The 27,182-nt window shown below is 41.5% G+C and overlaps 1 protein-coding gene across 1 annotated transcript in view; it reads left to right on the top strand.

Annotated features, from left to right (window-relative positions):
• The window catches only part of EPHA6 (EPH receptor A6), a 786,690-nt gene that overhangs the window by 280,562 nt on the left and 478,946 nt on the right, over positions 1-27,182 (top strand). The window lies entirely within an intron of this gene.

The raw sequence follows: 27,182 nt of genomic DNA, 5'->3' as shown, positions 1-27,182 counted from the left end.
CTCTGGAAGAGACTATTGCCTGGAACCTGGAGAGCCAATGCTAGTCCATGTCATCCGTACTGAGCTAGATGGTACCAAATCACCTGAGTCAGTATAAGGCAGATTCCTTTGTTCCTAAAAGTAGAAAGAGACCAAAGGGCCACAGGGACGCCAAAATTTATTTATGTATATTATTTACAACATTTATATGCCACTTTACTGTAAAAAAAAAACCTCAAAGGGGTTTACAGAAGGAATTAAAACAATAAAATTATTGGTAAAATTATTGGTATTTAAAAACATTCAAAATAATAAAACCGACAGTGAGTTACAAACAGATAAAAACATAATAGCTTCTACATTCCTAGGTAGGCTTGCCTAAACAAAAATGTTTTTAGCAGGTGCTGAAAACAGAAGAATGAAGCTGTCTGCCTGATGTCAGTAGGCAGGGAGTTCCAAAGTGTAGGTGCTGCCACCCTAAAGGACTGATTTCTTACAAGAGCAGAACAAGTACTATGTGGCACCCATAACATGGAAAGCACACCTTGAACTTGACCTGGTAGCAAATCAGCAACTAGTGCAGATTTCAGAGCAGAGGTATTAAGTGCTGATAGGGTCTCACTCATGTCAGCAATTGTGCCACATCATTCTGCAATAACTGCAGCCCTTGGGTCAGGTTGTGCTGCATGGGGAATTTCTGTGACCTTGGCTGACTGGCTGCCAGGATTTTTTTAGTTTTGGTTTTTGGTTAGGAATCCTGACTGGTTGTGGGATGCTGTGTTTTCTGTCTTACTCATAGCAATCTTGTTGTGGTTGGTATGGTATTGCATTTAGGAGATTTAGGAAATTATCACTGTCTTTTTCTTTTTCTATTTGCATTTCATTTACCTTTAACCTCACTCCCTTATATCCAAAGAAGCAACAACAGTGGTTCCATGCGCTCCGCTCAACCCCCTTAAACCCACTGATGAGGCACTTTGTTGATTGCATGATGGTTTATTTCTTGCCCAATAGTGGTGCAAGAGAATTCACATACTGGGAAGTGTGACTGCAGTTGTTGTTGTTTCCAAGCTGCTGCCTGTGAAGGTAGACTAAACCATGTGTGTTTTCTCTCTGTCGATTATTACTCACTGGAACTGGATTGGCTGTCAAAGTGAGTTTATAGTAGACAGAAAAGGGTGGAGAATCTTCTTGCTCTTATTAATTTCTCAGACCTCTTTCTGAAGTGAAGGGTCAAATCTGTAAATTAGTTTGGAGCAGCCATGTTAAAAGGTAGGGGCAGGGTATTCCAGGCATGGGGTTGCCAACCCTACTTGAATATGCATATCTTTGCAGAGGATTCCTAGTCAACCCTTACCAATGCCACAGTCCAAAGTATATCTACTCAGACGTAAGTCCTATTGAGTTCTATGGGGCTTAATCCCTTAGTAAGTGTGTTTAGAATTGCAGCCTTCAAGTGCATCCATCTTTACTCTTGAGTGCTCCTATCTAACATCTCCAAAACACTAGGCTCCTTTTTGCCTACAGTGGCCTTCTGGTAACTGGCCTCTGGCTTGTGGGCACTTAAATCCTTATTGCCTGAATCTAGTAAACTAGATTAAATGTTCCCTACCCAGGCTCCATCTTTTAGCTAAGATTTGTGTCTTAATTTCCAATCAGACAGATGTTTTTGTTTGAAATGTATGCTGCAAGCAACTGTGGTTGATGCTTAATGTATCATGCTTAATGACATCACCTGGACCCGCCCCCATGACATCACTAGGGCTCACCCCTGAAATCTCAGAGTTTGGGATGCTTCTGACCTGGCAACCCTACTGGTTTCAGCCAGATTCCTAACAGCCTTTCCAGGATCCTGCTTCTATCCAACTCTTAAGTGGGAGACCTGTAGTTATCCCAACAGCCGTCACTCCTGTTTTTCAGGGGTGCCATCTTCTCATATTAAATATAACATATAGGTATATTAAAATATGCGCAGAATTGCTAGTGGAGGGGAATTTTGTTTGATGTCCTAATGTGGGGAGGAATTAAACTCCCGGTTTTGTTATTATGTAATGCTAGCTGGTTTTAAAAGAATAAAATTCCAGGTTATGTTTCATGTTCAACACCAATAAGGCAGGGTTTAATAGTATGTTATTAGGTTAAATGTTAAAGGAAGCTGGAACTGTTTATTGGATTGTGTGTTGCAGCTTTGCTTTAGAAACATCTTCTGTAAGGATCTTGTCTTGTCAGCAGTGTGAATTTGTACAGTTTCTAATGCTTCATATTTCATTAAATTAAGCAATCGATGGGTAAAGCGATCAATGGTTCCAACAGCAGCTGGATTAATCACAGAAGGAAAGGAAAGCTGCCAAATTTCATGCTGCCACTTAAATTGATTCTGCCAGGTTTTTCATCCTGAAGCTTCAGCTGTGGAGTTGAGCAGTCTTATTTACAAACTGCTTCTGAAATTGGTTTCACATTTTCTCTTCAAGTATATGGTTTATGCAGAAGTAAAATGAAGAGTATATACAGATGGCTAATAAACACATACCCCACAATTCCAAAGACCACAAACACACATACTTCACATAGCTGCCTGTTTAGGGTATGTGTGGAGCACTTCCTTCTTTATTTATGAATATGGAAAATATATAGTCTTATGTTTATTACGGCCATTTTGCATACTTCATTGGAGCAAACAGGTTTGCACTTGTACATTCAACTGGCACATTCATCCAAATCTGGTGTGTTAAATGTGCCTGTATAGTATAAGCTCTTTTCAAATATTATGGTGAACTAAATGAATGCCATTGCGGTTGTGGGAGCAAACTGTGGCAGTAGGCAGCTTCCCCAACCTGTGCACATTCATTATACACACAGGGCTCTATGGAGTCATTCTAATAGATGCATGTTGGTTGGCAGAGGAGAATGCTATAATCATGACACTGCTCTACATGTGCATTCATTTAGCTACTACAACATTTGAAAAGGTCTATACATGTTTTCATGAGCCTGTTCAGCACATTAATATTTTGCATTTTTAAGTGTATGCTTTAGAAAACCATAGGTGCACACCTAAAAACATGATGCATGAAAAGACTCTTTGTTTTGCCCTTGTTAGCTGCAGGAGAGGCCCCTAATTTCACTTTATGGATGGCTGAGGACAACTCAGTAACTCTTCAGATTTCCCTGCTCTCTGGCACACAAAAGGACACTGAAAAATAAGCAAGAGGTAAACACAGGAAGCATTTACATCCTATAATTATTTGCACACCTAAACTGCAACTCTGGAGCAAAAAACTATACACACTCACTTTTGCAGGCTGGAGAAGGTCCAATATTTGCAGAGCAACCAGCAGAGCATCCAGGAGCTCAGAAGAGGTATAGAATCCCAAGTACCTCCTCTACTTTGTCTAGCTAATATTAGCTGCAGAAGGAGACACCCCAAAATATAAATGCTTCCCAAGAGGCCAAAGCAAACAAGTCCATGGTTGATGTAGTATCTAATTATGTTTAGCCCTATTATTTTGTTGCTCTAGCTTTTTGGATTTTTTGGGGGGAGGGCAATGCAAACCTGCAAAATGGGGGGCCCTTCCCCACACACATATCATGATCCCATCCCATACATACAATATCATGAGTAATGAAAGAAAAAATTCTATTTTGCTTCTGACATTGTATTTTCTACCTTTCTTTTATTACATCATGGTCCATACTATGGCTTTTCTACCATGCCCTCAAACACACACAGCCTTTTTGCTATTTTTCATTTAACATAATGACCATCTTGAATGCTATAAAGCTTGCTCACTAGTTTGTAGCTTTTTGGTTGAGATTAATATATTTTATTTATTTAATGAAATTTATATATCACTTGAATGTAAAGATCTCTGCAGTTTACAAAAAGCATTGAAATATTAATTAAATAGTTAAAAACAAATAAGTAAAAACATATTTAAAACAAAACAGCTACTAACTAAAAATATTAAAACAGATAAACATCTATATATTTATCCTGTCCATGTTTTGCATTTTTATTCAGCTGCAAATATTTTATAAATTTATCAATTCACTTTAAAGCTTTGTTTTTTCTGGCCTTTTCATTGCAAAATCATGAATTATCTTCCCAAATTCAATTTCACTTGCACAATAAACAAAATAGCTTGGGGCTGCACACACTGCACTGAAAGTTTGTTGCACTTGTTTTTGTCAACTTCATTTAATAAGATAAGTAGGGATAGTTGATGCTCTTTTCCAAATTTAGTTTTTTCCAGATACAATATTTCACAAAGAAAATTTTCTGAAAGTTATGTGGGATACTTGTGAAGTAGACATTTACTCACATATATCCTGGCCCTGCAAATCCCACAAGCAGCACTAGCTCTCATTAACCTGGGATCAGCTATCCTATTCTGTCCCTGCCTCCCTCCCTCTGCACAAACAATTCTATGACTGGTTGTTCTTGAGAAAACATATCACATGGGAAAAGCACAAATCAAACTACTACTATTTTAATTGCACGTGCTCTCTGTCTGTTTTAGAAAAGGGCCTGGGCCACTAAATGTTCACAATATCCTTGTTCTTCTATAACATTCTTGATTCATGCCATCAAATCTCTTAAGATCTGTACAATAAACACAGGAAAATAAGTTTCCATAATTATCCTCAAGTATGATCTACAATTTAGTTTCTTTTTTTCCTTATGGTAATAGAGGTGTACCCTGGGCCAGATCACACTGGATCTCCAGGTCCCAGTAAAGTGTCCCCTTCCCTTTCCCAAGCACATGCTTGGGTCCGGCGTATGTGCACAGTTCCTGGCTACAGGTTCTTGACTATTGGATTGCATGATGATGTTTTTCCATGTTATATGTGTAACTGATTCACTGTTTGACATGGAAAGAGAAATACTGACAGAAGTCCCATTTTTCAAGTATTATACCCCCACCTTGAAGCTATGTTTGTACAAATATGCATTTTAAAGGATGGTTGCATTATCATAGCCTTCTCTCATAATAATGTATATCATGTGTAAATTCATAAATCAATAAACAGCAACAAAAGGAAATCTTATCTGTGAGGAAGATATGTATGGTATGAAGGAAATGATATACCAACTCTAGTCCTCTTATGTGATTTGGAATGTTCTACTGTTTAATGTGGCATAATCGTAATTTAGATTCTTTGTCAGGTTTTTCTTTACTATAAATAATCTTTGCTCCTAGAATTCTCTATGGCTTATTAATAGCTTCCCATCATTAAGGTGTCCAGGAATTTATGCAATATTATTAATACAGTTAAAGCAGAATCATATATAACATCTTCCCTGCTCCACAATGATGCGATTGACACGCATATCTGCAGCCCTGATAATAGTGTAACAGTGATCTGTATAAAATTGGAAGCAGCACAAGCAGATTTGTTTCCCCATTATATCGTATGCATGTTCTCTCTTCCCCCCCCCCCAATTCTTAAATAAAAATTCATTGGACATGCCTCAACTGGATGCTGAGAGGGACTTTCTGCTTAAGATTTGTTAGCCTTCTCAAGATTGTCCTTTAGATTAGGATTGTGATGGCCGCACTGTAGCATACAATACATGTCACACTCCAGGTCACTGTTTCCAGCAAGTTTCTGATTCATAAGGTTACATTCTGCATCTCAGAATTTATTATATTGCTATGTTACAGTGTGTGATGATATAAGGGACCAAGAAAGAGCCTCACGGCAGAATCCTAACTATGTTTACTCAGAAGCAAGTCTTGTTGAATTCAATGGATATTACTCCTAGGAAAGACTGTGGTCATGGCTAATACATTCATCTCCTGTAACTAGCTCTCCATAATGTCTAAAACTCAGTGATTTTTAACCTCCTGAAATACAGATACTACAATAAAAAAAACTCATTCTTTTCAGTATTCTTGTTGAATGCATTAAAAGTTATTGAATTATATATATACACAGATTCTCACAGCAGTGGTCCAGGTCCATACTGCTTATTGATATTTAAAGGCTATGTGTAGCCCAAATGAAGTATCCCCTGGTAAAAATTAGATTTCTCATAACTCAGGCATTACTATATTACATTTTGTCAATTATAAAGCAATATAACATTTTTGCAGTGAAAACACACAGCCTTGGAGAATAATTGGTGTTCATCACTAGAGGGATCAAGAAGGCAGAACCGTTTGCAGTTCTGCAGAAGGGTGGAGAGATTATTGTTGATTTTGTTTTGTTCTCTCTCATTACCGGCAACAGGGAGAACCCTTCTGCATTACATGCTCAATAGCATCTCAGTGGAATGGAAGATGGCAAGTGAAAAATGGATCCCAATCAAATACAGGAACTCCAAATGTGCTTAGTATTAAACTGCTGTTCCGGGAGTCCTTTTTCCCTAGAGTTGTTCTAGGCGTTCCTGTCAGCAGGTTTCACAGCTCTCTCGAGGACCTAGTGTTTCTGGTCTGGCAGCAGCCAAGTGAAACTGCTGCCAAATAGAATGCCACACTGAAGCAGAACTAATTTCATAGTTTATCAGTAACAAAATATAAAACATAAACCACATTATCAAAAGGCTACAGAATCATCCATCAAGAAGTCATTTCAGGTCCTTGCCTGTGGATAAAGAATTATTGCAGTGTGTGGGCAAATGCCCCCCCCCCCGGTTCCTATATTATTATCACGTTAGGGACTCAGTGTGACTGAGCTGTTGTTGGATGAGGTGGTTCCCTCTTTTGGATTTATTCTCTTGTTTTGTCAGAGCTGCATATAATATCTGTGTGAACTCACACCTAAGTAAAAACGGCAATATACCATGTACTCATGCATCAGTGCTAAAAAGTCATATTTCAATAAATTGTGCAAAGCAAACCACCATATTTACTTTACTATTATCCTCCTTTGTATTACCAATGTGAACAGATGTTTCTGATGTAAGCAATACTATTAACAGAGCCAGGATACAGAAATATTTAGGTACCATACTTTAGTCAGTTTTTGATAATTATCCATACAAAGTCTGATAGAAATCACATTCACCGTTCACCAAAAACACTGGATATTCTCAAGAATTCACTTGATTGTCACTGGTCTTGGTAGGGCTGCCAGGTCAGAAGTATCCCCAACCCTGAGATTTCAGGGGCAGGCACTAACGATGTCATGGGAAGAGCCCTAGTGATGTCACGGGCGGGTCCTAGTGATGTTATGAAGCATGGTACATTAAACATCAACCAGAGTTGCTTGGAGCATACAGCTAAAACAAACAAATTCTCTAATTTGCAAACTAAAATAGAAATCTTAGCTAAATGAGGGTGTTCCCAGGTCCAGCTGAAGTGATGGGATCATGCCTTCTCAACTGCTTAGGGAGCCTGGGTAGGGGAACAGCTGCAGCACTAGAGGGACTGAAAAAGACCTGCCCTGGGAGTGAGTATCTGAGCATCTGGGTGCTTGCTGCTTGCTCCTCTGCATTGCTGTCTCTTGAGACAGCTGAAGTCCCTGGTAAGTGCTGCAAGGACTGGGACCGCCTGCCTGAACTTTGCTCCAGAGAGAGGCTGTGGTCAATCTTGCAGCCTATTATATCAGCTCCTGGCTGGGTCAGGAGGCATAAAAGCCCAGCAGCCCTTGCGGAGCCCCTTAGGGAGTCCTGAGAACAAGGGTGCTAACCTCTTCTATTTCTTTTTTTCCCTAACCAATCTAGAGGAGATTGATAGTGGGGAGGGCGTATGGCTCATGTGTAGTTCCTGCGCAGGGTGAGAGCCTGTGCAGTGAACTGAATGATCGGAGAAAGTCACCAGATGCCTTCAGAGTGAGAGTCTGTAACTGGCAGAAGGCTGGCCCTCCCTGGGTGTGAGATAGAGGGGGAGTAGATGTGCCCTGTGTGAAAAATATTGAGTGGGACTGACTGTTCCCAATTCTCACAGAGGCCTACTGGGATAATTGGCGCAGATAGGTTTTGTTGGTGGGCTCTTGTTGTGTCCATATAAGGTGTTCAGGAGAAGTCTTAGTAAGGAGGAACATGGGTGATGCCACCCTAATTTCAGTGATCACAGGTAGAGGGAAGTATAGCTATGGGGAGGTGGTGAATTACCACAGAAGATGAGGGCAAGGCTATCTATGCTTTGTTCCTTGCTGCCACTCATCTGCTATGCCCACTGGCTTGTGTGTGTTGGTGTTTAACACCAGATTAGTACACAATAAGACCACACTCATCCATGATTTGATTGTGGATGAAGGTGCCAATTTGGTGTGCATAACCGAGACCTGAATGGGTGAGCTGGGAGAAGTTGATCTGACCCAGCTTTGCCCACCTGGATACTTGGTGCAACACCAGCACAGTAGGCATGGATGGGGGGGAGGAGTTGCTGTGGTCTACAGAACTTTCATCTGTCATCAGGAAACTACTTTGTCTTGGAGCTGGCTGTGAGGGCCTGCGCCTGGTGTCAGGCCAAGGAGACAGTAAACTAGGGTTTCTGCTGGTGTACCATCCACCCTGCTGCCTGGCACCTTCTCTTACTGAGCTGGCAGAGGCCACCTCGGCTGTGGTACTGGAGGAGCCCAGAACAATAGTCCTGGGTGATTTCAGTGTCCATGCTGAGGCTGCCTCTAGTGTTCCAGCTTGGGTCTTCATGGCCTCCATGGCTGTCTCAAGTTGTCACTGGCCTGACACACAGGGCAGGGCACACCCTCGATTTGGTTTTTGCTCCAGATGGAGGAAGGGGCGGTTTAGAGATGGGGGGTGGATGTCACCCCATTGTCATGGTCAGACCACTTCCTGGTGAAGTTTAGACTTCTGGCTCCGATTCTTCCCTGCAAGGGTGGTGGACAGATTAAGATGGTCCACCGCCAGAGACTAATGGAATCTACTGGATTCCTGAATGCCTTCGGAGAGTTCCCAGTAGACAGAGCAGGTGACCCTGTTGAAGCGATTGTCATGCTGTGGAACAGTGAGGCACATCAGGCTCTTGACACGGTTGCCCCCAAAGGCCCTCTCCGGCTTTGTGGAGCCTAGTTTGCACCTTGGTACGCCAGTGAGCTAAGGGCAATGAAACAGGCTAGATGACAACCAGAGTGCAAGTGGCGAAAGACGTGCTGTGAGGCTGATCGGGCAAGAGTAAAACATCATAACCATGCCTACTGTGTGGCAGTGAGGGCGGCGAAGAAGGCCCACTTCTCTGCATCCACTGCATCCTCAAATAACCGTCCAGTGGAGCTTTTCCGTATTGTCAGGGGTCTGTTGACATCAACTCCAGGAAATTGAGTTTTAGACCCTTTGGAGGCCCACTGTGAATTGTTTGCAAGGCACTTTGAGGGTAAAGTTGCTCACCTCCATAGCAGTCTTGATGCCCCCTCCACATCTACTGTAGTCCCCAGTGAGTTGTCCAGTGCAACGTCTGCTGCAACTTCTTGGGAATGGTTTCAGTTGATGTGGCCTGATGACGTTGACAAGGTGCTTGCGATGATGCAGCCAGCAACATGTTCTCTTGATCCTTGCCCTTCTTGGCTTATTAAAGCTTGCCAAGGAGGTTTGACAGTGGATCCAGGGTGTGGTCAACACATCATTGCGGGAGGGAGTGGTTCCAGCTGCCCTGAAAGAGGCGGTGATCTGACTGCTCCTGAAAAAGCCCACCTTGGACCCATTGGTTTGCAACAATTAGCGACTGGTTGCAAATACCCCCTTCTTAGGGAAGGTGATTGAGAGGGCTGTAGCGCAGCAATTGCAAGTACTCTTGGATGAAACAGATTATCTTGACCCACTCCAGTCTGGGTTCAGGCCTGGTTATGGGACTAAATTGGCCTTGGTCACCCTGATGGATGACCTTTATCAGGGGAAGGACAGGGGGAGTGCGACCCTGTTATTCTTACTTGATCTCTCAGTGGCTTTTTGATACCATTAACCATGGTATCCTTCTGGGCCAACTTGGTGAGAATGGTATCGGAGGCACTATTTTACAGTGGTTCCAATCTTATCTCCAAGGTTGTTTTCAGAGAATAGCATTGGATGATTGTCTTTAGGCCCCCTGGCAATTGTGTTGTGGGGTGCTACAGGGTACCATTTTGTCCCCCATGCTGTTCAACATCTATATGAAGCCCTTTGCAGCGGTCATTAGGAGATTTGGGGCCACATGTCAGTAGTATGCTGACAATATCCAGCTTTATTTCTCTGTAACAGCTGAATCGGGAGAGGCTATGCAAGGCCTGGACCACTTCCTGGAGTCGGTGGTGGGGTGGATGATGGCTAGTCTGAATCCTAGCAAGACGGAAACGCTGTGGGTTGGTGGTTCCTGAATTCTGATAATTGGTCAGTTGCCTGCTTTGGATGGGGTCATACTCCTTCTGAAAGAGCAGGTCCATAGTCTGGGGGTGCTCCTGGATCCATCTTTGTCACTAGAGGCCCAGGGGACCTCAGTGGCTAGGAGTGCCTTTTACCAGCTTTGGCTGGTAAGACAGCTGCGGCCATTTCTGGACCGGGATAGCCTGACCATTGTTGTCCACGCATTGGTAACCTCCAGGCTGGATTACTGTAATGTGCTGTATGTGGGGCTGCCCTTGAGGTTGGTCTGGAAGCTGCAGCTGGTGCAAAATGCAGCAGTGAGTCTGCTCACTGGGGTAGGGTATCACAACATGTTAACCTGCTGCTGAAAGAATTGAATGGCTGCCGATATGCTACCGGGCCAAGTTCAAGGTTCTAGTTTTGGTGTACAAAGCCCTATACAACTTGGGACCAGGATACCTTAAAGACCGTCTTATTCCTTATAAACCCAGTCGATCACTGCACTCTAGAGGTGAGGGCCTCCTGCGGATACCATCTTATCAGGAGGTCCATTCTGCACAACATAGGAAATGGCCCTTTAGTGTGGCGGCACCTCCCGTGTGGAACTCCCTCCCCTTAAATATTAGGCAGGCACCATCTCTGTTATCTTTTCGGCACCTATTGAAGACCTTCCTCTTTCAACAAGCCTTTTAAATTGAGACCTTATCCCAGAAGGCCACTGTAGGAAGAAGGAAGCCTAGTGTTGGGGAGATGTTACATGGGAGCACTCAGGAGTAAACATGGATGCCCCTGAAGGCTGCAATTCTAAACACACTTACTATGGGACTAAGCCCCATAGAACTCAGGAGGATTTCCTTATGAGTAGATATGGTTAGGATTGTGCTGTTGGTGAGTCTTGACTAGGGATCTTCTGCAAAGATATATCTAAGCAGGGTTGACAACCCCCTGCCTGAAATGCCTTGCCTGCCTTTAATGTGGATGCTCCAAACTTCTTTACAGACTTGACCCTTCACTGCAGAGAGAAGTCTGAGAAATGAGTAAGTTAAGAAGATTCTCTACCCTTTCCTGCCTACCCTGTGGGCTGCTTTAAACTCACTTTGGCAGCCAGCCCAATTCCAGTGGGTAATAATTGACAGAAGGAAAACACACATGGTTTGGTCTACCTTCATAGGCAGTAGCATGAGAACAGCAGCAATTGAAGACACACTTCCCAGTATGTGAATTTTCTTTGACCACTATTAGGCAAGAAACAAACCATCATGCAAACAACAAGGTGCATCATCAGTGATTTAAGGAGTTTGAGCTGATTGCATGGAACCACTGTTTTTGCTTCTATGGATATAAGGGGATGAGGCCCAAGATAAATGAAATGCCAGTAGAAAAAGAAAAACAAATGACAGTGATGATTTCCTAAATGCAATACCATACCAACCACAACAAGAGTCCTATGAGTACGGCAGAAAACTTAGCATCCCACAACCAGTCAGGGTTCCTAACCAAAGATGAAACATTAAAAAAACTTGACCAGTCAGCCAAGGTCACAGAAATCCCATGCAGCGCACAACCTGACCCAGTTGGGAGGGGGTTACAGTTAGTGCAGAATGCTGCGGCACAATTGCTGACATGAGTCAGCGCATAATACCTCTGCTCTGAAATATGTACTGGTTGTCGATTTGCTACCAGGCTAAGTTCAAGGTGTGCTTTCCATGTCACTGGTGCCACATAGTGCTTGTTCTGCTCTTTTAAGAAATTGATCCTTTAGCGTGGCAGCACCTACACTTTAGACTCCCTGCCTACTGACATCAGGCAGACACCCTCATTGTAATCTTTTCAGCACCTGCTAAAAACATTTTTTGTTTAGGTAAGTCTACCCAGCCTTTTTAGTAGAGACCTTATCCCAGTCACTGTCTGTGTTGGAATTGCTTTTTAAGATGTTTTTAAAGCTTTTTTTAAAAAAAGATGTTTTGTTTTAACATGTTGTTAAAGGTGTTTTGTTTTCATATATTTTAAAGTCTGTTTTTATGATCTTTTAGAGTTTTTTTAGTGTTTTTGCCTGGGCTACTACTGGGAAGAATGGTGGGATATAAATTTAATAAATAGATAATAAATAAATGTTGCCCCTATCTTCAAAAAGAGCAAAAATGAGGATCCTGGGAACACCAGACCAGTCAGCCTGACATCAATTCCTAGGAAAATTCTGAAGCAGATTTTAAAGTGGTCAGTCTGCAAGCAGCTTGAAAACAATGCAGTGATTCCTAGAAGCCAGTATAGATTTGTCAAGAACAAATCCAGCCAGGTATGCTTTCTCTTGAATTCCGGCATTGAATGGGGAGTTGGACTCAATGGCCTTAGAGGCCCCTTCCAGCTCTACTATTCTATGATTCTATGAAGGACTGCATTGCAATTTTCAGACAAGTGCAAATTTTGAAGCAAGGCTTTGTTTTGTTTTGCATATTGTTTTGGAAAGGGCAAATTAGATAGTTTTGCTTTTTCATGCAAACTAAATCAAATTTCTGCTCCATACCTATCTCTTCCAGTTCTACCTGGAGATGCCGGAGATTGAACCTGGGAACTTCTGCATGCAAAATAGATGCTCTGCCACTGAGCTGGAGCTGTTCTGAGTCTTCCTGCTTTGTAGATGGTCTAGCAAGCTTTAAGACAGGATAATGATGTTTAAATATACTGAGCACTACAATACAAAATTATCGCTTGCAATCCAATTAACATTCCACTTTTATCTGGAGCAATTTTGTTTCTGACTTCCTATTTAATATGTGAACAGTGGCCATTGGCATATTCTAATACATCAAGAGCTATACACACCATAAAATCACTTGCGAATGAACTGGATAATTAATAGTTCTATTTAATATATCTCAGAAAGCTCTACCAACCTAGCAAGAAATACCACCTAATTATGTACTATTTATTACAACTGACATTTGATTTCTTAGTGTCGACAAGTGATGCTGAGTTTTCTTCTGGCAGTTTAAGAATTTGTCCATAGATATTTCTGATGTAAGCATCAAATGCAAAACTGCAAGAACACAGAGTTTGCAGATTAGATGTAATAACTGGCCAGTGTAGCTGTGCATTCATCACTGCTGATATCTAAAGCTGATATTCACTCCTGATTCATATTGTTGTTATGTGCCTTCAAGTCGATTACGACTTATGGTGACCCTATGAAACAGTGACCTCCAAGAGCATCTGTCATGAACCATCCTGTACAGATCTTGTAAGTTCAGGGTTGTGGCTTCCTTTATGGAATCAATCCAGCTCTTATTTGGTCTTCCCCTTTTTCTACTCCCTTCTGTTTTTCCCAGCATTATTGTCTTTTCTAGTGAATCATGTCTTCTCATTATGTGTCCTAAATATGATAACCTCAGTTTCATCATTTTAGCTTCTAGTGATAGTTCTGGTTTAATTTGTTCTAACACCCAATTATTTGTCTTTTTCGCAGTCCATGGTATCTGCAAATCTCTCCTCCAACACCACATTTCAAATGAGTTGATTTTCCTCTTATCTGCTTTTTTTTACTGTCCAACTTTCACATCCATACATAGAGATCGGGAATACCATGGTCTGAATGATCCTGACTTTAGTGTTCAGGGATACATCTTTGCATTTGAGGACCTTTTCTAGTTTTCTCACAGCTGCCCTCCCCAGTCCTAGCCTTCTTCTGATTTCTTGACTATGGTCTCCATTTTGGTTAATGACTGTGCCGAGGTATAATCCTTGACAAGCTCAATGTCCTTGTTGTCATCTTTAAAGCTGCATAAATTTTCTATTGTCATTACATTCGTCTTTTTGACATTCAGCTGTAGTCCTGCTTTTGTGCTTTCCTCTTTAACTTTCATCAGCATTCGTTTCAAATCTTTACTGGTTTCTGCTAGTAGTATGGTATTGTCTGCATATCTTAAATTATTGATATTTCTCCCTCCAATTTTCACACCTTCATCTTGATCCAAGCCTGCTTTCCATATGATACGTTCTTGCATATAGATTAAATTAATAGGGTGATACAATACACCTGTCTCAAACCCTTTCCAATGGGGAACCAATCGGTTTCTCCATATTCTGTCCTTACAGTAGCCTCTTGTCCAGAGTATAGGTTGAGCATCAGGACAATCAGATGCTGTGGCACCCCCATTTCTTTTAAAGCATGTTGTGGTTTTCCGTGATCTATACAGTCAAAGGCTTTTCTGTAATCTATAAAGCACAGGGTGATTTTCTTCTGAAATTCCTTGGTCCGTTCCATTATCCAACATGTGTTGGCAATATGATCTCTGGTGCCTCTTCCCTTTCTAAATCCAGCTTGGACGTCTGGCATTTCTCGCTCCATATATGGTAAGAGCCTTTGTTGTAGAATCTTGAGCATTACTTTACTTGCATGGGATATTAAGGCAATCGTTCTATAATTACTGCATTCCCTGGGATCCCCTTACTTTGGAATCTGTTCATAGGGTTTTTGTGCTAAGAGGTATTTAGAGGTGGTTTACCATTGCTTTCCTCTGAGTTTGGATGCATCTTAGTCTGGTGTCTCTCCTTTTACCATACTGCCTTGGGTGCCCCTGCTAGGAGTCTAGCCTTTTGGTCTAGACTCCTGACGGCATTGCTCTCAGCTTCTTCAACACTCTCAAACCCCCTCATCACATTAAGGTGTGCATCCTAGAGGAGCCTGATTCATATACTCATGCGGAAGAAAATCACATTTTTGTCGTACTTGATACGTTATCAAATACCCATTTAATTACAGTACAGAAATTTAGTGTGCAATCCTGTATACACTGTCTTGTGTGTAAGCCCCACAGAACTTAGTGGGCCTTACAAATGAACACCCATAGAATTGCAATGTTAACCTAAAAAACATTGTATATGAAGTGGCCTGTACTGGGAGCTGTTAGAAATAAGGCTATGTGGAAATGGTGTCTTGGGATTATTGCCTTGGTTTGTGGACTGAGAAATTGGGGGGGGGGTGACCGTTCCCCATTTTCTCCAGGAAAACAATACATTTTCCAGCAGTTTCTTGGGGTGGGGATCACTATTACCTGTTGCAGTAGGACAGCTTCTCTTCCCCCCCAAAGGTGGCTTTTATTTTTGTGGGGGGGGGTTGCTGCTGCTGTAAGTGCCTACAGCAGCAACAGTGTTAACAGCTTGGTCACCATTTTACATCCTCCACAACGCGTCAGACCTAGCATTGTTCCAGTGTATTGGGGGGGGGAGGAAGCAGCCACCACAAAAAACAGTAGAGAATATTAGGAGAAAATGCTGCAAAATGCCCTTCTTTTTCGGGTGAGGGGGTGTTAGAGGAAAAGAAAAATCTTAGGAATTTTCTCAAATGTTTTTGGCTCACCTCTAGTTCGAATGCAGTCACTCTGCACTTGATTCCATTTGAATTCCCAATGAAGTGAAAAAAACAGATCAACAAGGACATATTTATACCTAGGAATAATCTAAAACAAGACAGACCTGGAAGAGAAAATAACAGAACAGCATTTGTTGTTCTGATGTTAATGGACAGGGAGTTCCACAGAGAGATGCTACCACACTGATGGATCAATTCTATGCAAGTGGGAAATGAACATAATATGGCACTTGCAAAATTGCCATTTCCACAGATCAAAGTCGTCAAATGGGTGAATGTCAGGTAAGGTGATCCTTCAAATCCATGAAAGTTCATGCTATAATACATTTGTTAGTCTTTGTTCTTTCTATTGTAACAGACTAACATGGCTACCCTTCTGGAAAAGTATTCTAGCAGTAATTCCTGCTGAATGCTCTGAAAATTCTGGTTTGAAAACTAAAGTGAACTAGAAGATATTTAGAAGACACAGTAAACAGAGTTATTCAAGTTTTGTTCTCATCTCTAAAACTTGCAGAAAAGCATATTTGACATTTTTTGTTCTCAAGATGTTTTTCAAATGAGAACAAAGTGTTCTAGCATTCACCAAACCAGTGCAGTGCCAAGAAATTAACTGCATACTGCAGGGCTGCCAATCTTTTTGGACCTGAGGGCACATTGCAAATTTGAGAGGACGCCAATCACAAAAATGGTTGCCATGGGGGTGTGGCATAACACAAAATTAGAGAGTAGTCATGTTGAACCTTTTCCCATAATTGTATTTCTGTACTAGAAAAGGTTTGACCTGTTGCATTTCTTCCTGCCATACAGCTGTCAAAGGCACAAGAACCCTGTTTGCCCCCAATGCCAACCATAAACCAAAGCCTAGGCTGCCATCCTATACACACTAACTTGGAAGAAAGCCCCATTAAAGAGACTTAATTCAGAGTAGACATGCGAACCATTGTACAGTCAGTTTACCATACAGTGAATTCTTGATGAATCCCTGGTCTTTAGCTCCTGCAAAGCAGAAAGCATGCCTAAGTCTCTTTGTAAAGTTTTTACATTTGCCTTTGGGGGGAGGCATCCACCCGTCTGATTGTGTAGTTGTATTTGCGGGGGGAGGAATTCTAGGCACTACCTGAACTCAGATGAACGTAACACAGGAAAAATGCATCCTGGTTGCTGGGGGGGGGGCTTTGGAGATTTCAAGGACTAGCAAAAAAAGACAAGCAGGAAAATTGCACTAAAAGGGAAGGCAAAACAGCAGCTCTTTAATACCCCAAGGATTCCTATTGCCTGGTGTCCAAACTACTCACTTACCAATCACAGCTCTGACTTCATTCATTGGCTAATAATAATATTGACAGGCAGGACAGAGCAGCCAGGCTGGCTCATTTCCCAGATATCACATAGAAGGGTACCTGCCCATTTTACTCCATAGCTTTCCTTCTAGTTTGGCAAGAGACTTTTTTTAAAAAAAAAATGAAAACTCAGATTCTGGGCTATCTGCTTTGGGCACCACTGAAGGCTTTGGCGGTGTGGGTGACTCCTGGAATACTGTATTTAGAGGGGGAAGGGAGAATAATTCATGCCAAACAAGGTAAAGTTTGTTTCCTGCAATGTGCATCCAAGGTTTAATTTATCATTATGAAACCCTGATATTTTTACTAATGAAGTGAAAGTGGCCTTTTATTCATCTTTCGATCTTTGAAATTTGTTTATTTTGTTTATCAGAATTAGCCTGCTGATGAACTGAGCTAGTGCAATTAAACTGTAAGTAGATACAGATCTATTTTGATACTTTATAGCTAATCCCTTCACAACCAAATTCAGTTTAATAGCACTGGTATAAAAAAAAGAAGAAAGCAAAATATACTTTCTCTTGTTTTTAAATTCTACCAATGATTCTTCAACAGACAACAAGGAAGCCAAATCTTAATATTGCTTGTATTTTTAAGATCATGCTATGGTTCCTAGAATAAAACATTTGAAATATATATGTGACCTAAATGATTTATTCTGGCATCTAGCCTTTTTCAAAGATAGCTTATTATGTACAGTAGCAATTACAACATTAGGGTGATATCCAACCAAACCATATTCAGAGTTGACTCACTGAAATTAATCAGCTTCAGTTACTTAAGACCATTGAACCTATCCCAAGTATGTTTAATATCGGATATTAGTTTTAGGGGCTCTCAAGAGGTTCATTTTTATTGTATATTCATCAATATTTGTGCTCTTTATGTTGTTGGGGCAGTCATATGCAATCCCACTTTCAATACTATTTACGTCTGCAAAAGTTTTTGGGCAGTCCTCCTGTTTCATTTTCAATCAGTGCATATCCTGTAACTTCCTGCTGAACTCCTGTAACTTTTCATGCCACAAATGTTGGGGGGGGGGAGGGCATTATCCCATTTTTTCTGTGCTGTAGTAGACTACAATAAAGTTGAGGAAGCATCACAGAAAAACCAATAAAGGAGAATAAATCCACCACTAATGCATGGTTATTGGGTCAAGAATATGTTGCAGAATGCACCTGCAATAAAAAACACCACTCTAGAGAGCCCCTCTATCTTTTCTTTTAAAACTCTCAGAGTTCATTATGGATTCTCTCTTTATGTTAATAGGTATATTTCATTATTTCTTGGATTTTTGAGAGGCCTTTTAGTTCAAAGCAACTGCTGCTGTAGTGATGAAGTGGTACTTACATTCAAATGGTTTCAGAATACTGTCAATTCTAGATATAGAATCTTCAGAAATAAAATAAAAATTACATATCCTATCCCAATTTGTGAGAACAAGTGAAGGCATAGTTCAGCAGTTACTCAAATCTTGAACTTCAGAACTGGCTAAAAATATAAATCAGAAGTTATCATTCTAAGAGTTTATCTTAGGTGAGGTATAAAGCTTAAAAAGTGTTAAGTGTTTGAACACTTTGAGATAAAGCTAGAAATATAAACGCTTTAACAAATGACAACCTGAATTGATACAAGGGAACAAAATATGAAAATGGAGAACAGAAAAGTATAGATAGGATTACAGGAAAATAAAAATTGAATTAGAATGAGATATTTAAAAACTGAACATAATAATTAATTAATTAATTGCCATTACAGTAGGGCCCTGCTTTTTGGCGGCCCGCTTTTCAGTGTTCCGCTAATATGGCAGCTGAAATTAGAGTAAGACCCCACTCATATGGCGCTTGTTCTGCTTTTATGGCATTTTTCAGGCGTTGGGCACCATTTTATTGAAGGAGTTCCGCTTTTTGGCAGGTTTCACTTTTAGGTGGGGGTCTGGAACGTAACCCGTCTTATGAGTGGGGCCCTACTGTATTTATAGCCTGCCAGTAATTATCGAACTATTGCCTTAATATCCCATGCAAGTAAAGTAATGTTCAAGATTCTACAACAAGGCTCTTACCATATATGGAGTGAGAAATGCCAGACGTCCAAGCTGGATTTAGAAAGGGAAGAGGTACCAGAGATCATATCGCAAACATAAGTTGGATAATGGAACAGACCAAGGAATTTCAGAAGAAAATCACCCTGTGCTTTATAGATTACAGCAAAGCCTTTGACTGTGTAGATCATGAAAAACTATGGAATGCTTTAAAAGAAATGGGGGTGCCACAGCATCTGATTGTCCTGATGCTCAACCTATACTCTGGACAAGAGGCTACTGTAAGGACAGAATATGGAGAAACCGATTGGTTCCCCATCGGAAAGGGTGTGAGACAGGGGTGTATTTTATCACCCTATTAATTTAATCTGTACGCAAGAACATATACGGAAAGCAGGATTGGACGAAGATGAAGGAGGTGTGAAAATTGGAGGGAGAAATATAAACAATTTAACATGTGCAGACGATACCATACTACTAGCAGAAACCAGTAATGATTTGAAACGAATGCTGATGAAAATTAAAGAGGAAAGCACAAAAGCAGGACTACAGCTGAACGTTAAAAAGACTAGAGTAATGACAATAGAAGATTTATGCAACTTTAAAGTTGACAATGAGGACATTGAACTTGTCAAGGATTATCAATACCTTGGCACAATCATTAACCAAAATGGAGACAATAGTCAAGAAATGAGAAGAAGGCTAGGACTGGGGAGGCCAGCTGTGAGAGAACTAGAAAAGGTCCTCAAATGCAAAGATGTATCCCTGAACACTAAAGTCAGGATCATTCAGACCATGGTATTCCCGATCTCTATGTATGGATGTGAAAGTTGGACAGTAAAAAAAGCTGATAAGAGAAAAATCAACTCATTTGAAATGTGGTGTTGGAGAAGAGCTTTGCGGATACCATGGACTGCAAAAAAGACAAATAATTGGGTGTTAGAACTAATTAAACCAGAACTATCACTAGAAGCTAAAATGATGAAACTGAGGTTATCATACTTTGGACATGATACATGATTTATTAGAAAAGACAATGCTCGGACAAACAGAAGGAAGTAGAAAAAGAGGAAGGTCAAAGAAGAGATGGATTGATTCCATAAAGGAAGCCACAGCCCTGAACTTACAAGATCTGAACAGGGCGGTTCATGACAGATGCTCTAGGAGGTCACTGATTCATAGGGTCGCCATAAGTCATAGTCGACTTGGAGGCACATAACAAACCCACACAAATTGCTCTCCCTTACTGCAGTACACAGCGCAGAGACGGTGAAAAACATCTGGCGAAAGCATAGACAGAAGGATAGGTGGGTACTGGAAATGAAAAGAGGCCAAGGCCAGGATCAATTGGACTTAAATAGCTTCCTAAACTCTGCTTCCTGTCCCAGTATGCCACATGTCTGCACACGAGTTTGCCTCCTTTCAGCCTGGGCACAACCTTGTTCCTACCTGAAGCCCGCCAGTAGAGGTGGGGGAACAGCTTTTTTGTGTTCCCTTTAATACTATAGAGTTTGCAAGTCAGTTTTCAAATCTCCCATGAACAGCAGCAACCTGTTTTAAATACACCCTTATAGCTGGTGCATTACTATACTAGACAACAGAATATTTAATTTACTCTGACACAGGGTAAGACTTTATGTACCACTGATAGGTATATCTAAGTGGGATATGCTAGCAATTTACAAATTTAATCAAGCACCGATTAGTAATCTGGCTGTTAATATAACAAGTTAAATGTTTTACTAATGTTTTTTCTATTTTTTAGCAAGGATTTATATTAAAATGAGTCTGTACACACAAATCTCTATCCATCTTGTGCAAGTAAATTATATTGTGAAAGAAAGATAAATCCTGGTTACAATTTTTAAAAAATTAAGTGCTCAAGAGCTTATTTTTAGGGTAGGCACATTCAGGATTTGTTCCTGTGCTATTTGGGATCTTGGATTATTAGTGTTTTGGTCTTCAGGAAAGTTTATGGCATGCTCATCACAAAACAAATTATTTAAATATGTTCAGGAAAATTACTTCAGGACAAATTGGAATAAGATCAGCTAACTTACCATAAATCCTTCGCATTAGCATGCTTTGGGGGTTGGAATGGGCTACCCCCATGGCTGGTTCTCAAAGTTTATGGAAAGCAAACTCAATGATACTCAAGCCTCCTATACAGCAAGCAAGTTTATTCATTAGTCCAAACACAAGCAAATACATACACACACATCTAGAGAGGGAAGGTTAAACCAAAGTGCTTTGCTGTGCCATTTGTAGTTCTTAAAGGGATATTGTACCACGTCACCCTTTCATAAAAAACAAACATAATTATATTTCGCATATAATCAGAATGTAAAAATAGAGCATCAAAATAAACTGCTATAATGGGACCAGAGGTCACCAGTAGTTAGCCTACCATCTCACCATCCTTCCTCAAGGGACATAGTCCCTTAATCTTACTGGTAACATTACAGGTCTGCTTCGAGATGTTACACGCACAGCAAGCTTTTCTTCAGCAGGAAGCACGTCTCATGAGGTACAATTTTGTCCTCATTGTCTTGAGTGTCACAGAGGTATCAATAGTGTCCTAACTGACTGTTCTTCATAGAATAGTAGAGTTAGAAGAGGCCTATAAGGCCACTGAGTCCAATCCATGGAAGAACAAGCCTTGCTGAAGCAGAGCCAGCATGGCTTCTGCAAGGGAAAGTCCTGTCTCAGTAACCTATTAGAATTCTTTGAGAGTGTCAACAAGCATATAGATAGAGGTGATCCAGTGGACATAGTGTACTTAGACTTTCAAAAAGCTTTTGACAAGGTACCTCACCAAAGACTTCTGAGGAAGCTTAGCAGTCATGGAATAAGAGGAGAGGTCCTCTTGTGGATAAGGAATTGGTTAAGAAGCAGAAAGCAGAGAGTAGGAATAAACGGACAGTTCTCCCAATGGAGGGCTGTAGAAAGTGGAGTCCTCAAGGATCGGTATTGGGACCTGTACTTTTCAACTTGTTCATTAATGACCTAGAATTAGGAGTGAGCAGTGAAGTGGCCAAGTTTGCTGACGACACTAAATTGTTCAGGGTTGTTAAAACAAAAAGGGATTGTGAAGAGCTCCAAAAAGATCTCTCCAAACTGAGTGAATGGGCAGAAAAATGGCAAATGCAATTCAATATAAACAAGTGTAAAATTATGCATATTGGAGCGAAAAATCTGAATTTCACATATACGCTTATGGGGTCTGAACTGGCGGTGACCGACCAGGAGAGAGACTTCGGGGTTGTAGTGGACAGCACGATGAAAACGTCGACCCAGTGTGCGGCAGCTGTGAAAAAGGCAAATTCCATGCTAGCAATAATTAGGAAAGGTATTGAAAATAAAACAGCCGATATCATAATGCCGTTGTATAAATCTATGGTGCAGCCGCATTTGGAATACTGTGTACAGTTCTGGTTGCCTCATCTCAAAAAGGATATTCTAGAGTTGGAAAAGGTTCAGAAGAGGGCAACCAGAATGATCAAGGGGATGGAGCGACACCCTTACGAGGAAAGGTTGCAGCATTTGGGGCTTTTTAGTTTAGAGAAAAGGCGGGTCAGAGGAGACATGATAGAAGTGTATAAAATTATGCATGGCATTGAGAAAGTGGATAGAGAAAAGTTCTTCTCCCTCTCTCATAATACTAGAACTCGTGGACATTCAAAGAAGCTGAATGTTGGAAGATTCAGGACAGACAAAAGGAAGTACTTCTTTACTCAGCGCATAGTTAAACTATGGAATTTGCTCCCACAAGATGCAGTAATGGCCACCAGCTTGGATGGCTTTGAAAGAAGATTAGAGAAATTCATGGAGGACAGGGCTATCAATGGCTACTAGCCATGATGGCTGTGCTCTGCCAGCCTAGTCAGAGGCAGCATGCTTCTGAAAACCAGTTGCCGGAAGCCTCAGGAGGGGAGAGTGTTCTTGCACTCGGGTCCTGCTTGCGGGCTTCCCCCAGGCACCTGGTTGGCCACTGTGAGAACAGGATGCTGGACTAGATGGGCCACTGGCCTGATCCAGCAGGCTCTTCTTATGTTCTTATGTTCTTATGCCCTCTTAAACAGCCCAGGAAAATTTCAACTTGTTTGACTCCTCATAATTAGAAAAGTATAACACTTTGCATAGCATGTACACTTCTTTTAAATTTCTTTTCAAAATTTATTTGAAAGATAAAATGTATAATATGCTGTTTTTGCAAGAAATTTAAAAACTCAGCATGTACATTTTATTATAATCATAACTGAAATTGTTTACTGGGCATGTCTGCCAAGATCCTGCTGTGATCTTTGGTTCTAGATCTCCTGCTCACAGAGGAAAGGGTGCTGTTGCTGAAAGCTATATCAATTTATGAGATTTCCAGACATGTAGGAAAAGACAACTGTTTTCTGGCCTTGCAATGGGTTCTCAATATTTCCAGGTGGTCAACAAATCCCTCGTCAATCACAGCCCTGACTTCATTTATTGGCTACAAAGCTGAAAGGGTGGGGTTAGAGCAGCCAGCTATGACCTCATTTAACTGAAGTTGCAGGGGGGGCTGATGTTTTGGTGTATATCTCTTGAACCAGTGGTTGAACCAGAACATGCAGAAATTTAATTTTTTTAAAAAATGAAAGGTGAGAATCCGGAGATTTGGGTGACTCACCCAGATTCCCAGAGAGGACCCCAAAAATCCAGAGTCTTTGAGTGAAAACTGGAGACCAGGCAACCCTACTGTAGAATGCAATGACCTACTGGTTATGTAAGGAATAAGAGAGTCTCCCAAGTAACTTGCTCCCAAATTGTATAGGGCCTTATATGTTAGCACTAAACCCTTGAGCTTGGCCTGGTGGTAGATGGCCTGCCAGTACAGATCCCACAGACATGATGATAAATGTTTTTGGTACGTGGGCCAAATCAGCAGCACATGAGTGGGAACCCCGTTGCCTTTCTACTTTCCTTTCCACCGCCAGCAGTGGCTGTGGTGGAGTGATGAAGGAGAGAAATGCCACCTTGCCATCATTATTGCTGACAAGGAAAAAAGGAAGCCACCACTTGCTACTGTTGTGGGAAGCCCCAGAAAAAAGCCTGAAGAAAATTCCAGGTTTTTTTCTGGTGCTTTGCACAGCATCAGCAAGTGGTTGGGAACTCCACTGGCTTCCTCCTCTCCCTTTCCACAATATCTGAAAGGCTTTTCCAAGTCTCCCCCTTTCCCGCTTTAAGTTCCCAACATCAGGGACTTGAAGGAGAGAGACTCAAAAGGCTTTTCCAATTCTCCCTCCTCCCCTTTCGTCCCCAATGTTGGGAAGCTAGTGGCAAAAATGGGGGGAGCTGGAAAAGGCTGTAAGACAGCTTTTGAGCAAATGGGAGTGCAGGAGCTGTATTAATGCCTTTGCAAAAGCATCTTTGAAGTAGCTCTCGCCCACAGGCAACCTGCTTCAATGGGCACTTTTGTAGTGGGCACTCATCCCCGCTCAGCTGATGAGTTCTATGATACTTTTAGAATACACAGCTTGCATTTTAAAAATTTAATCTTGAATTTATCCAAGTATTGGCATCTGAACCTTGGTTGCTGTAAAAGATCTCTTTTGACTTGTCCACCACCACCTGCCATCTGAAATTACCATACCTGGATGTATCCTGAATTTTGTGTTGCCAGTTTAAGATCAATTTATGAAAGATCAGCTGTATCATAACTGTACAACTCATGAAACCTGACCCCTTTACATGGTTTAGGGGTGACACTGGGGGAGAAAGCAGTGCTTTTGTGCTTTAAATAGATGTGTAGTAGGCAGAAATTCAACAGATTAAGCCTTTTCTAGACAGGAAAATACCAGTAAGAAAATACTAGTACTAAAAGAGTAGCCTGTTGACATTCTTTCTGTAAAACACTTTATTACTTGTGTGTGGCCCTTGATTTATATGTTGGCATCTCACCAAGGCCTGTGGCCAGGGAGTTGCACATGGGGGCACCACCCCCATTAGGGTTTTTTTGGGAAATTGTCTTTTTTATTTATGACATGACAGTGATAGCTTCCATTGAAAGAATGATAGCTTGTTTTAAGAACAGAGGCAATTTAAAAATAGGACCTTTTGAAAACTTCAGTGAATAAGGCAGGGCTGGTGCACAACAAAAGCCTCATCTGGAAGAGCCCCCAAAAATCTGTTCACTCAACACTTTTCTTGACGGAGGTTGAATTTCTCATGATCACAAACATCCTGTAATTACTTATGTAATCCTGAAAAAAACAGCATGTATAGGAACATGACCCTTGAAGAGTAAAATATTAGAACTTTGTATTATGGACTAGAGTTAGACTCCACCACTTGGACTTTCCTTTGCTCTGATTTTCATTATACAGCCATGAGAGTGGCTGTATACTATAGCTAGCATGGATTTTTCACACTCCACAATGTTAAATTGAAAATACCCCCATGCCATTCTGCTGCTTCCCATAAGCTCATTTCAAAACAAAAACTTACAAACCTTATAGTCCTGAATTCAGAAATGTTTGCTTAACAACCCTCTAAGTTTTCATGGTGATACACAGAACAACAGAGAATCCAGAGTTCAAACAAGAGCAAAATAATCTCAGTGGTTTCATAATTTGTTGAAATTAATTAAAAATCAGCCATTTTCACCGAATACCTGTACAGTAGGGCCCTGCTTTGCAATGACCCGCTTTCTGGCGTTCCACTAATACGGCTGCTTTCAATTAGAGTAAGGCCCCACTTGTACGACACTTGTTCCACTTTTACGGCATTTTTTGGGCATCAGGTACCATTCTATTGAATGAGTTCCACTTTTCAGCGGGTTTTGCTTTTAGGCGGGGGTCTGGAACGTAACCCGCCGTATGAGTGGGGCCCTACTGTAATCCTATTACTGATCTTGCCCCATACTCTGACCTTCAACTTTTGCAGTTTAAAAGTTAAGAAATCCCTGACTGATTTTTAATTTAAGAATTTTAAAATGGAAACTATGCTAGCGCAGACATGCTCAGTAAGAACCAACTCTCAGTGTTCTAAAAGCCTGGCTAACAGCTGTTTGGCTTGGCTAATCAGGGGGTCACACATATTCCAGACATTTATTTCACTTTAAACCAGTCTTGTCCAACCTTTGGGCCACAGATGTTCCTGGACTGCAACTCCCATCAGTCCCAGCCAGCATGGCCAATGGCCAGGAATTATGGGAACTGTAGTCCAGCAACATTTGTGGCCCAAAGGTTGGACAAGGCTGCTTTAAACAGTTGTGGCTTCCCCCGAAAGAATCCTGGGAAGTGTAGTTTGCTGAAGGAAGGGTGCTGAGAGTTGTTAGGAGACTCCTATTCCCCTGACAAAGCTCCAGTGGCCAGAGTGGTTTAACAGTCAGTCCCTCTTCTGGTGATTTTAGCTCTGTAGGGAGAATAGGATGTCTTCTAGCAACTCTCAGCACCCTTCACTAACTACACTTCCCAGGATTGTTTGGAGGAAGCCATGACTGTTTAAGTGGAATAAATGTCTATTGTGGCTATAGCTAGGGACAGCTTTGCTTTAAATTTGGGTGGGAGACTACATGTGGCTGCTGTAGAATAAAAAGGTGGGGGTAACTCCGAAAAACAAAAATACTGTTAACAATTTTTTCCTTTGGAAAAGGAAAGGGGTTTTCTGTCTGTCCAGTGCCCACCCATCCAATCTCTTCCCCTACCTCTCTCCCCTCCAACTTTCTCCCCAAGCCTACCCTCCCTCCCCCTACTTCCTCTCCCCTCCTACTTCACCCCCTACCTACCTCCCCTTCCCTACCTGCCCCTCTCCCAGGTCACATTCACTTATTCTAAGCATGATTGCACAGAAGCAAATCCCATAGAACTTAATAAGCATCCAAATAATCAAATGTGCCCCCTTCCCTCCCCTTCTTCCCCCTTCCCTCTCCCTCCCCTTTATCTCCCTTCCCCATCTCCCCATCCTCCCTTCTTTCCCTCCTTCCCCTCTCCTCTCTTCCTCCTCCCCTCTCCTCCTCCCCTCTCCTCCTCCCCTCTCCAACCCTTACTCTCCCCCTATTCCTCCCCCTACTCCCTACACTACCCCCAGGTCAGTTTCATTTATTCTTAGAGACCTGATCTGCTCCCTAAGATATTATAATGCTCTACAAATTTGTCAAAATGCAAATACAATTTGGGTTAGTCTTTCACAGTCCAATCCACTTCCTGTATGGCTTGGAAGAATTTGGTAATGTGACGA

This window comes from Rhineura floridana, chromosome 5 (assembly GCF_030035675.1).
Source record: "Rhineura floridana isolate rRhiFlo1 chromosome 5, rRhiFlo1.hap2, whole genome shotgun sequence".
NCBI classification, from domain to species: Eukaryota; Metazoa; Chordata; class Lepidosauria; order Squamata; family Rhineuridae; genus Rhineura; species Rhineura floridana.
Note: the sequence above shows the minus strand (reverse complement) of the source record. Positions and strands in the feature narration are given on the sequence as shown.